The sequence below is a fragment of the Pseudonaja textilis genome, chromosome 5 (genome assembly GCF_049901715.1).
Source record: "Pseudonaja textilis isolate UNSWEBS1 chromosome 5, rPseTex1.2, whole genome shotgun sequence".
NCBI lineage: Eukaryota > Metazoa > Chordata > Lepidosauria > Squamata > Elapidae > Pseudonaja > Pseudonaja textilis.
The window spans coordinates 39,741,710-39,754,726 of NC_141994.1; the positions used below are offsets into that span (position 1 = coordinate 39,741,710).

General features: G+C 38.7%; 1 long non-coding RNA gene across 2 annotated transcripts in view; it reads left to right on the forward strand.

Annotated features, from left to right (window-relative positions):
• The window catches only part of LOC148125603 (uncharacterized), a 58,893-nt gene that overhangs the window by 7,163 nt on the left and 38,713 nt on the right, over positions 1 to 13,017 (forward strand). The window contains exon 2 of one of the 2 annotated variants that reach the window (XR_015743836.1): positions 1,134 to 1,245. The exons of the other annotated variant lie outside the window; for it this stretch is intronic. This is a non-coding gene — a long non-coding RNA (uncharacterized LOC148125603). The remainder of the gene's footprint in view (positions 1 to 1,133; positions 1,246 to 13,017) is intronic. 2 annotated transcript variants of the gene reach the window in all.

Genomic DNA, 13,017 nt, shown 5'->3' on the forward strand with positions numbered 1-13,017 from the left:
GCTATTCCAGAGCCCAATAGCAAAGAAAATATAAGTTCATTTGTGATACTAAAACAAAACTCTCCTTTCAAGAAAGTGTTGGTTTTATCTACAGTAAGGGAAAACCTTGCCATTGCTCTTCAAACACATTCCCAATAGCTTGGTGGACGGTGAAGCTTCAAGGTAACAAAACTCCTCTCTTTGCTACCTTCTAGTGTCCTGCTAAGAAGAAGTAACAGGAAAACTCTCAGTTTTCTTTCAAAAGAAGGAAGGGGAATATGGGTAGGGCTTCCTTGGAAGGGCCATGTAAATATTGGTAGGCTTTATTGGATAATCTTGCATGCCAGATTAACCTCACTGACTGGAGGTTAACCATGAATGCTCTGTGCAGCCAGCCAAAATAGTCTCATGATTAAAACAGTTACAGTGGTTTGCAAAACTCAGTCATGCAGTTCAGTTCTTTATTGTGATTAATCCTCTGTCAACCGAAGGTGGACAAGGAGGGAGTCACAATATATAGACTTCATATACAGTGGGACACATTCATGAAAACTGCATGCTGGTTTTTAAGGTTCAGTTACAACAGCGCTTTGAAGCAATGGCTTTGGTAAGGCCTTTAAGGATTGTTACAGTTTGGTAAGGCTAAGGATTGTTACAGGTGAAAAAGCCCACATATATACCATTAAAGATCTGCAGATGAAAAGATTAAAGATACAGTTTGTGTGACTGTGCAAACTTCTGCTGTTTTAATGATCATGTTGGAACTGAGCAAGAAAGAGATTGTTTTCTGTCACCATCTGTACTGAATTGTTGTTGGTTCCCATCCTTTTCACCTTTACATAGTGGAGTTGTTAATTGAAGCTTAAGTTCTGTTATCAAAATTAGGTAGGCTCTAATCAATTTTTTTAGTCCTAGCTTTGCAAATGTAACCACAATCTAATTGCTAAAAACTTGCTTACCATTTTGTAACATTTTGGATATTTTTGATAAATATCCCTATGTTGTAGATTTCAGACTTTTCCTCCAAGAATATTCAGATTCTTGGCTTACTAATATCCAGTCTTTTGCATAGTCAAGAATCTGAAAATAATAAACTTCTTTGTCATTATAAAACACTATGTTCTCTCTCTTTTAATACACTTGTTTTCTTTTAGGTTTCAGGCTCCCTTTGTCTCAAACCTCTCTCTAGGTAGTTGCTATGATTATCCCTAAGGACTGAAATCGCTGGAGGATAAGATCAAGAGCCTTTTTGTAATCTGGAAAAAAGTAAACAACAATAAAAAGAATTTATTAATATATTTATTTAAAAATTCATCAGGAAAGGAAAAATGTCACAATAGATGGTTCCATAGTTTTCACTTTAGGAATATGTTAGTAGAGGCATCATATGGACATTTTACATAACAATGAAAAAAATGAAATTTGACTTATGACTGTGATAGTTAGGATAGTTTATTGAAGGTAATGAATAATGATGTAAGTTTAGAGAGATAGGATAAAATAATTTGTATTTATAGCTGCCATGAAGAATATCCAAAGTCACTTCTTTATATGATATCTTTTTTTTTTTCTATTTTCAACTTTTTCTTGTACATTTTGCTTTTTCTTTGACTTCTTTTTTTTTTTCCTCATGATTTGATATTAATTTATATTTTTATTTTCTTGTTTAAAAGTTTCAATAAAAAATTATGCAGAAAAAAAGTTTCCTACAAATGGGGCATTGCTGCCTCAGGCAATCAGAATAAAAGCTATCAATGCTTCCATGTTTTCATGGAAGTTTTTTCTGGGGGTGGTGGGGGAGGATTTGAAAGTTATTTTGTAGATTAGTACAAAGCTTTTAAGTATATATAGAACTTCCAGTGGTGAGATTCAACCGGTGGAACAACTGGTTCAGTGGGCATGCGCTCTGTGCATGCAGTGCTTTGGAAAATAGAAGGAAAACTTACCTTTACTGCAGCCTGGGTGAGTAAAAACAGCTGACGCACAGCAATCTGGGCTGCTGCGCCAATCAGCTGGGCTTCAAAGAAAGGAAATATAGCACGGAATAGAGCAGGAATGGGTGGGCAGGGCCAAACAATCGCTGGAAATACCAGTTCACATGAACCGATCCGTACTGGCTGAATCCCACCTCTGAGAAATGCCCCGCTCTAGTTTGTTGGACAAGATATACAATAGGGACATGATTTTATAACAGACTATCTGACTCTAGGGGGCAGTGTTCATCTCTGTTTTTTAGTCATGGGAGCCAGCATTGTCTGAAGACAATTTCTGTGGTCATGTGGCCAGCATGACGATATGCCAAGCCACAAAGAAAGCTGCTACTTTCCCAAAAGTACCTGAAGTACCCAAAGGTACTTATTTATCTTTTTGCATTTGCATGCATTCGAACTGCTAGGTGGACAGAAGCTGGGTTAAGGACAGGAGCTCACCCTGTCTTGTGGTGCTTGGGTCTCAAACCCAGGCTGTCAGCTTTCAAGCTGACAAGCCCAGCTGAGTCTCTAGATTTATCCCATACACATACTTTAAAATCTGCTGATAAACTTTTCCCATCACTTTTGCTGGGTTGCCTGCAGTTTGTCAGTTCAATTCTCAGTGCCTCAAGGTTGACTCAGTCTTCCATCCTTCTGAGGTTGTAAAATGAGGACCCATATTTGATGCGTTGCTGGTCCCACTGCAGGGATGAGGAGTCAGCTGGTAGCCCACGCCCGGACCGACTGCCCGGACGGGCTTCTCTCGCAGAGGCAATGAAGACAAGGACACAAAGGCATGTTCTTGGGAGAGGAAGCCCAGAGCAAACTTTGCCCCTCTCTTTTATTGTGCAAGTTTAGGGTGGGGTTTAGGGTGTATGAGGAAACATTCCTTTTGGGTACATTTGACCATATAAGGCTATGTATTTGCATATTTGACCATATAAGGAAACTGACCATATAAGGCATACTGACCATATAAGGTAATACCTATGTTGACCAATCATAGCTTTACACGTGTTGTTGGTTGTTTTGTTACCTGCCTCACTATGTTGACCAATCATAGCTTTACACATGTTACCTGGCAGGTATGGTATCATTGGATCATTGGGTGATATCGCAACATCTCCTCTGTTTTTATTTTGTTTTTAGGGCTATTTACTCACTATCCTCACTGTTATGCCCAGTCTAGGTCCTCCGACTCATCCTGTCATAGGTTCATGAGAATTCGTGGTTCCCCTTTGGCAGCATCTTTGGTGAACTCGTTATCAGAGTCATCGGAATCTGAGGAGAATTGCAAGAGGGCCTTTTTCTCTATTAGCGCATTAATTTGTTTTTGTTTTGAGTATAAATCCGAATCAATTTGGCCAAATTTTCTTTTAAGGATTTCTAAGAATTTACCTATCACACATGGTCCAATGGTACATGCCAACAAGAGAAGGATAAGTGGACCAGCTATAGCAGATAACAATGTTGTTAACCATGGGGAAAGGTTAAATAGTCCTTGATACCAAGTATGTTGTGAAGCTGCTCCCTTTCTCTTTCTTTTAATCTGGTGTCTAGTTCTTTCATGGAATCTAGGACAACTCCTGAGCTATCAGCATAGAGACAACACTCTTCTTTAAGAGCAGCACATAGTCCCCCTTGTTTCAAAAACAAGAGGTCTAGGCCTCTGCGGTTTTGTAAGACCACCTCAGATAAAGAGGTAAGAGAAGTTTGCAAGGCAAGAATGGATTTTTCGACCCTTCTAAGATCTTCATCTATGGTGGCACTTAAATGGCGAAGATGCTGATCAGAAGTAACAAGGCCAGCTATACCTGTGGCCGTCCCAGAAGCCCCCAATCCCAGCAGTACAGCTAGCATCAAAGCAGTTACTACTTCTCTTTTTGCCCTAAGGTTATATTGTCTAGGTTCTAGTAAAGAAACAAAATCTTCTGAGTTATATACATCAATTTTGGGAAACAATTGTACCTGAATAAAAAATGATTTTTTTGTCAATAATACATAATCATTTCAGCAAAGTCAAAATGTAATTTGGGGAAATAGGAAGAAATCACGGTGTAATTAGTTGTAGAGTTGAGTATTTGTCCATAAGCGTCCTTGATGACCCATGTGATGTTGTGTGGTTTGTGGGCGTTAAGGCTGGTGGATGTCCCATCAGTCCAGCGAAACGAACAGTCAAGCAGAAAGAAGAGGAGTGCTGTCATCTTTTTCGGATGATGGCTCCGCTGGTTGTGGGCGGTGATATGGGTGGACACACCTTGCAGGAACCCAAAGAGTTCTGTCAGGAAGCTGGACCGCTGCGTAGCCTCGACCCCAGGTGATCAATTCGGCAGGTCCTTTCCACGCAGGACCAGGTAACTGTCTATGATAGACAAGTGGTCTCGAAGTGGGAACAGGTGGTTTAGTAAAGTGTCGAGACGCAGCAGACAGGGGAGGGGTGCCAGTGAGATTGAGGAAGTTAAGCGTATACAGACAAACATTTAACACATTTTGTAATACTGGGAGGCTAGGGGGGCCTTTAAGGCCTTTTGACCCCATGTATCATTGCAATGCCAATTTTAAGGTTTGATGAGCCCTTTCAACAATAGCTTGCCCCTGGCTATTGTAGGCAATCCCAAACTTGTGGATAATGGACCAGTGATAGCAGAACTCAGAGAATTGAGAGCTGATATAGGCTGGTGCATTATCTGTTTTTAGATTTTTTGGCGGTCCCAGTACTACAAAGGTCCGAATACAATGATTGATAACGTGCTTTGACGTTTCTCCCCTTTGAGGGGTGACCATGATGAACCCTGAATAGGTGTCAATAGACACGTGAAGGTATTTCCAAGGGGCAAAAGGTGAGAATTGAGTGACATCCATTTGCCATGTCTCACAAGCCTCTATGCCCCTGGGATTAATCCCTTGAGGAAGCGTTTTTGCTTGCAAACTGCAGAGAAATGCCAAATTGTTTAACCAGAGCCTTTTTGTTTTGATGAAAATAACTATGACTTTCCCCTGCTAATAGAGGGGAAGGTTGAGGCATCTTAATTGTCAGTTGCTTGTGCCATGAGTTTTAGAGCCATCAGTGAAAACTGTGATGGCTAGGAGTGTGAGGGAGGTGAAGCCATTCGATGATGCACAGCTTCTTTGTTTTGGGGGCTGTTTGGAAGAGAATAGCTGTGAGAAGAGCTGGTGTGGGCAAGATAGCCAAAGATAGCAGACAGTTGGGGATGATGCGATCAAGCCCTTGAGGGCATGGAATAGAGGGGAAAGGGTTGCAATAACAAGAGTGGCTACTGTAGTGTTAACAGGAAATGAAAAAGATCTTTCACCTCTGAGAGAGAGGCAATTAAGAGTGGATGAGTCATAAAGAAAGGGGGCAGCGACCACCCCTTCCATGATCAAAGAGGAGTTTGGGATGATAGCAGTTGAAAGCAGAACAGAAAAAGCTGTTTGTGTGGAGCGGGCGGCAAGTTGGGAAGATGTTAAAAGCAGAGATTGAGGAGCAGGATTTGCATTTCCACCACTTGCCGGGGCTTGGAGGACCTTAGGAAAACAAGAGAGGTCCTCTGGATCTATTTTTCCTTGAATCAAGGCTTCCTGAAAGGTATTACGAAGCAAGGGGGGAGGGGTATCAGAGGGGAAGGAGTCAGGTTTTGTAAAGGAAGATTTTGAGGCTGAAAGGCTGTAGGGAGGGGAGGGGGGAAGAGGGGGAGAGGAATGCGAGGAATGTAAGGCAGGATGTAAGGTTTTGTTGAAGGGAGGAGGGAGGGGGGGAGCGGGGGTGTTTGAAGACAAAGAGGAGATGGGTGAAGTTTCTGCTGGAAGAGGAGGTGGGGGATTAGACAAAGAAGCTGCTGAAAGAGCAGGGGGGATTAGGCAAAGAAGCTGCTGAAAGAGCAGGGGGGGGATTAGGCAAAGAAGCTGCCGAAAGAGCAGGGGGGGGATTTGAAGGAGAAGGAGGGAGGGAATCTTGTTGATTCGAAGTTGAATCAGAAGAAGGATAAAAAATATCAATCGCAGCCATGAGCGCTCTCCAGGTACAGAGAATATGTGGCGCTGCCCGAGGAGGTTGATGGATCCATTTCCCAATTTTCTCCCATGTGGAGCGTTTAAGAGTGCCATCCTCGGAGTAAGCTGGGCAATGTTTTTGAAGATAGAGGAGGAAAGATATTATAGCTTTCCTTGAAAGAGGAAAGACTGTCATGCCATTAGTTCTTTGCAGAGCATTGGCCTTCCTGACTAAAAATGAAGTTCATCCACATGCTTGGACAGAACTTTGGAAAGTGGGGAGCCCATACTTACGAATGCGCTTTACTGTTGCCCGGTGTCGTAGTACAGGAGTCAGGCGACGCCTCCCTAGAAAAGGAGCGCGTTGTGAAGGGGACGTGAAAGCGATCACGTCGGGGTCACCAGTTGATGCGTTGCTGGTCCCACTGCAGGGATGAGGAGTCAGCTGGTAGCCCACGCCCGGACCGACTGCCCGGACGGGCTTCTCTCGCAGAGGCAATGAAGACAAGGACACAAAGGCATGTTCTTGGGAGAGGAAGCCCAGAGCAAACTTTGCCCCTCTCTTTTATTGTGCAAGTTTAGGGTGGGGTTTAGGGTGTATGAGGAAACATTCCTTTTGGGTACATTTGACCATATAAGGCTATGTATTTGCATATTTGACCATATAAGGAAACTGACCATATAAGGCATACTGACCATATAAGGTAATACCTATGTTGACCAATCATAGCTTTACACGTGTTGTTGGTTGTTTTGTTACCTGCCTCACTATGTTGACCAATCATAGCTTTACACATGTTACCTGGCAGGTATGGTATCATTGGATCATTGGGTGATATCGCAACACATATTGTTGGAGACAATATGCTGACTATATAAACCACTTAGAGAGGGCTGTAAAGCACTATGAAGCAGTATATAAGTCTAGATGCTATTGCTATTTTGACTAGGGCTGCTTGTTTTGTTTCTGAATATTGACAAGTGGCATTTGCAACTAGTTTTTAAATATAATTGCTAAGTAGTTATTATTTAATTGCTTTTCACATTCTCTGCAGAACAAAGCAGTAAGCCAGAGATGATTGAACATAAATGGGTAAAGAAAGAACATTTCTTACAGCAAAAGTTTGGTCTGATATTTCAAAAAATGGTGATTATGCATGTCAGTTTACTCCCCCATAGAATTTTTCACATATGTGGAAATTTTGCAGTATCCAGAAGTTCCAACTGGGAGCTAATCTTTGTGCAAATGTGTGCATATTTAAATTTTCAAAAATTCAAGCTTTCTTTATATTTTAATTTGGCATGGCACTATGTCACTTAGTTTTCATGTTTCAATATAATCTTTCTAGTCCCAAATCTTATAAATTTCATAATCCTTATTGCCTATCTTCCTGGATCCATTTTTTCTTGCTTTGATAAATAATCTGTATTAAACTCTTACTTGCTATGTTTGTCAGTCTCTTGAGTTGTAACTCTTGTGCTTTTCACCCTCACCTCTGACTATAGAGATTGTATCTCCCATGGTTGCAATGTTAGGAAAAGGCTAGTTGTAAAACTATGGTATTATGGTATTATGCTTTCAAAGGGATGTTTTACGTCCAAAGAAGGAAATTTTATCTCACGGTAGCAACTTAAATTTTGCTGTATATAAAGTGATCAAACTGTACATCATTCAACATAGAACAATCTTTCCTTTTTTCTGCCTGGAGTGAGGATATGAAGAGACTTGGTTACTCTAGAAACAGCTTTAGCTTGAGGAGAAAGGGGCAGGCACTTAAATGTATGACATTGGTGGCCACTTTCCTATTAGGTGTCTAGGGAGAATATTGATTATCTCATTGTGTTTCCTGCCTATTTTAGTGTAAAGATGAATTCAAAATGGTAGAACTGTAGGTTAAAATTGTGTATTTAACCATATTGAACTATGCATATTGTTTTATAATGAAATTACCTCCCAAGTAGCAGAGAGAAACATTTCCTATTAATGGTCTGGAAATCATACACACAGGGATAGAATTAGTCTGCATTTCTGACAATTTCAAATTGAATTCATCTTCTGTTTTTTTAAAAAGATATTTGTTCAAATGGAAATCTAATAAAATGTTACTTTATAACCTCAGTGAGTCCTCAACAAAATATTATACCTGCCTCTTTAAAAGACAAGGAGAGGATAAGAAAGAGAAGATTGCATTTCATTGTCCTCCCAGTTTCTCTCTCACACACAACAATACAAATTATTTTTTCCAATTTTTCCCCCCTTGGTTCTGTTTCTGTACTTTTGCAAATCTTGGACTTTCTAACCTGGGAAAAGATATACTGTGTGGGAGCTGGTGCAAGTTAGTGGCATAAACAATGGCAGACACAATGTAAACATTATAAAGAATATTATGCTGAAAATGAATTTTACCATTTTATTGCTTATTCTTGTTAATTTCCATGCATCACAGTATAACTATTCAGAGAAATTCATGAGGCAGTGGTATAGAGTTGAAAGTGGAACTATCTGGTTTCCTGTCTGGTTCTCAGGAAACAACTCTTGTATGTTTTTTTTAAAATGCTGTATCTTTTGACATCCATTATCTGTACTCAAAAATGTAAACTCTGTAAAAGAAATTTAAATTTATTCTTTGCACTTTATACTATAAAAAAACAGAGCTTGCTAGGAATATATATTGTACTGAAAAATGCCTGCAAACAAGATTTTTTTATTACCTGGGTATACATATAAGGCAATAAGACTTATTTAATTCTAGTTAGGTTTGTAAATCAACAACCACAGTTTCAAGTGTGGTTTCTTACCAAAAATAAACCACAATTTCCTCAGAAGGGTTTGCATAAAAGGCATTAGTTGAGAGTCAAGAAACACCACTAGAGTTAGAGCAACCCCATTTAGGAATCAGGAATTTGAAGTACACTAATGACCTATCTCCACTGGTTGGACTATTATAGCTCATTCATTATTGCTATGACTAAGCACTGATGTAACACTTCCAGAGGTTTACCTAAAGGGAAACAAATAAGAGAAATAGAGAAGGTATCATTTGCAAATTGTGATACCATCAACCCTACTAGGTGAATTAGGCAAGGAAACCAACCCCAACCCTATGACAGAATAAAGAAAATATTTTTTTTTGCCTGGTTATATTTTTCACCAGTCCTCCTTTTGCTTACCTTTAATCCTGTTTTACCAGTTAACAGTTTTGTTTTTGCTTTTATTTTTTTCCCTTTCTGTTGATGTTTAATATCTAAATATTAAGCTGTAGCTTTGCTAGCTGAACTGACTTGAGTTATGTGTTTGCTCTGATCTCAATATAGGAATTAACTGGAAGTGTGCTGAATGCAAACCAAATTGGAAAAGAGCCAGAGTCACATTCCAACAAGTAGTGTGAATGTGAAGGCTTGTTTCACCTTATCTTACTTGTATCTTATTTACAAATATATTCATTTAATAAAATGGATAATATATTACTCATCAAACATGGTTTCAGGACTATTTACATAACATGATTCCCAACATGCTATGTTACTATATCAGTATATCAGACTTAAAACACAGTCCTGCCAATGTTCTGTATATTGTCAATCTGATCACATGAAAGAATTTGCAGGAATAGCTATTGTTCCATAAAATGTTGCTGTACTCGTCTTCAGTGTTGTATAAATTTATAACTGCAATCATTTAAAAAACATATCCGATGTTGGAATTGGTACATACAAGGGGAATGAAAGTGTATGAACAACAAAGTTTGGAAGGCTGAAAAACTCATCCTGGATATGTTTATCCTAGGAAAAATAAGATAAAAGAGGGTCCTGAATATGTTTATCCAAGGTAAAAGATAAAAGAGGGTTTTATGTGCAATATACAGGAGAGCTGCTCCTTTAGAAGCAAGGATTATGTCTCCTGCAGTGGTGGGATTCTGCACCATATAGGCCACAACATAATTCCTTTATAGAAAGACGAGGCCAAACACTACAGGCAATGGCTCGTACTATGTTGTCGGATTCAGGATTACCTGAAAATTTGTGGGGAGAAGCAATAATGTGTGGTAATCATATATTGAATAATGTTGTTAATTCAACAACAGGTGAATTACCATTCACACGGTGGCATGGTAGAAAACCTGACCTAAGCTACATGCACACATTTGGAGCACCAGCATGGGTGCATATTCCTACACAACTGAGACATAAGGGACAGCATAGGGCTAAAAGATTATTTTTTGTAGGTTACGAATCTAACCATAAATCTTACAGGTTCTGGGAAGAGGGCACAACTAGAATTTACTGTAGTGCTAGTGCACAATTCCTGGAACATGTAGGATGGGAAAAACTGGAGCAAGATTCGAATAAAGATGTAATTATAGAAACCTACAAAAGACCAAACCACCATATCAGTAATAAGAAAAGTCCAATTAAAGAGGAAGTAAAGGAAGAGCAAATAGGACCAAAACAGGAAGAAATAGATAACCAGGAACAGGTGATAGATAAAAGTCCACCTGTAAGCCCTGTACTACCTAGACGGTCAACACGAGAAAGCAGACCACCTGATAGGTACCAAGCAAGTGTAGTTTGCCAAGTTAGTAAAATTCCAACTACTGTGGAAGAACTAAAAATGTATCCTGCAAAGGATCAAGAGAATTGGCATACAGCAATGCAAAAGGAACTGAATTCATTAAAACAGATGGGAGTCTATGAGAATGCTAGATTACCTCCAGGTGAAAAGTCCATTGGCTGTAAATGGATATTTAAATTAAAAACAGGTAAAAATGGGACTGTTACCCATAAGGCTAGGTTGGTAGCTCAAGGATTTAATCAAACTGCATGTGATTATGATGAAGTGTTTGCACCAAGTCTAAAAGCAACAACCTTGAGAGCAGCTTTAGTGTGGGCAGCTAAGAAAAACTATATCATAAATCATTTAGATGTAGAAACTGCTTATCTGCATGCACCATTGCAGCACACTATATACCTAAAGAAACCTGTAGGAATTAAGGATGATAAAACTAATAATGACTGCTGGAAACTTAAAAAGAGTCTCTATGGATTAAAACAATCTGGTTACGAATGGAACCAATATATTGTTAAGGAGTTAAACAATATAGGGTTTAAAGCAGGTTTAGCTGATCCATGTTTATTTAAAAGAGAGACAAATGGTATAGTGTCATTATTATTGTTGTTTACAGATGATATTGCTTTAATTACAAAAACTAATAATGAAGCTACTGAAATAATATCATTATTAGGTAAGAGGATAAAATTAAAGCAATTAGGAGAGATAAAAACAGTATCTAGGATTGACAATAAATAAAACCAATGGTGGCTATAAGATATCTCAAGAGGATAAGATTTCTCAATTACTAAAAACATATAAGATGGAACTTTGTAAACCAGCAAAAACTCCAATGAGTCAGGAATTTTGCCGCACTGATGCTCAGAGTTCAAAATTCGATAAGACTATTTATCAGTCGCTAATTGGCAGTCTATCGTACATTAGTAATTGGTCAAGGCCAGATATTGCCTATAGCGTTAATCAATTGGCTCGATTCAACGCTGAACCCGCTGAACGACACTGGCAAGCGACAAAACGTATCTTAAGATATCTTAAAAAGACAATGCACTATGCGTTGTATTTGGAGCCAAAAGATGATTTGATTTTAAGTGCATATGCTGATGCAAGTTTTGCAACAGATATAAACACTAGGAAATCAACTTCAGGAATGGCTATACTACTAGGAAAAGCATTGATTGGTTGGAGGTCAATTAGACAGCAACACATAAGTATGTCCACAATGGAAGCAGAATTTTCATGTCTATTATGTACTGATTTAATTCTGTATAAACAGTTGTTGTTGGATATGGGATTAACTGTTAATGATTCCATTGTAGTGTATGAGGACAATCAAGCAGCCATACAGATGGCTACAAATATTGCTGTAAAAACAAGATCTAAGCATACAGATCTTAGATATCTGAATGTAAGACAATCTGTAAAAGATGGTTTAATAAGACTGGAGTATTGTATGACTGAACAAAATATTGCTGATCAGTTTACAAAAGCCCAAGGTGCAGTCAAACACAAAGAGAGTTGTGATGACTATGGGTTAAGGTTGTAAATAGATATATATATTATTATATTACCCAAAAGGGGAGAATGTTAGGAATAACATAGGTTACCTAACGTAGTTTGGGTAAAATAATATATATAAACTATGATTGTAAGTTTAAGTGTGTGTCACTTTAAAACTGCAAAGCATGTAATTTTGGGTGCGGTGTGAAACCACCATAAGAGGGAGCAAGAGAACCTGATTGATTGCTGACGATTCCCTGACAATTACTGGATTGCATGGATTGATGGTTTGTTAACTGCGTGTTTCCCCTACTGCTGAGTTGCTGAAGGAAGAGAGGAGTTTTTGACTTCTTCATATCTCTACTGCAAGGAGATATATTACTGGACTGATATTTGTAAATTTACTGACCTCTCTTTTTCGACACTGGAATTTGCAACTGAATAATCCCTGGACGGACTGAACTAGTGAATGATATATGGACTGCTTGACTATGATATAACTCTTATTGGAATAAACTATTTAATTAGCACTGTGTATCTGTTTTACTGAGTGTAAGCTACAAAAACGTTTATCTCACATATTTTGCCTGCCTGCCTGCCTGCTGTGCAGATTCTGCTAGGGTGTATCCCTAACACTAAGTACCTGCAGGCCTTGAGTTTGACATCTCTGGACCATAGGAATCTAAAGTAGAAGGTTCACACATTACTGTAAATGTGACCACTAATATGCTGAACCATAAGGCAAGTTTTACAACCCATGGCTGGTTTTATGGATTATGCAAAACAAAGCTAAGTAAATTTAGACTTACTACAGGATCTAAACGCATCATGGTTTTATAATGCAAAGAATGTATTTATTAAATTTTGGGGGAAAGTTTTTCTCTTCCTCGTACAGCAAAGGTAACTCTGTCCTAGTCTTTTATTACATTCTATTTTTCAATAAAGAAGAAGAACTTTACCTAGCAGAACTCTATATATTTTTGGTGGATAATGCTTTAAGAGGTACAA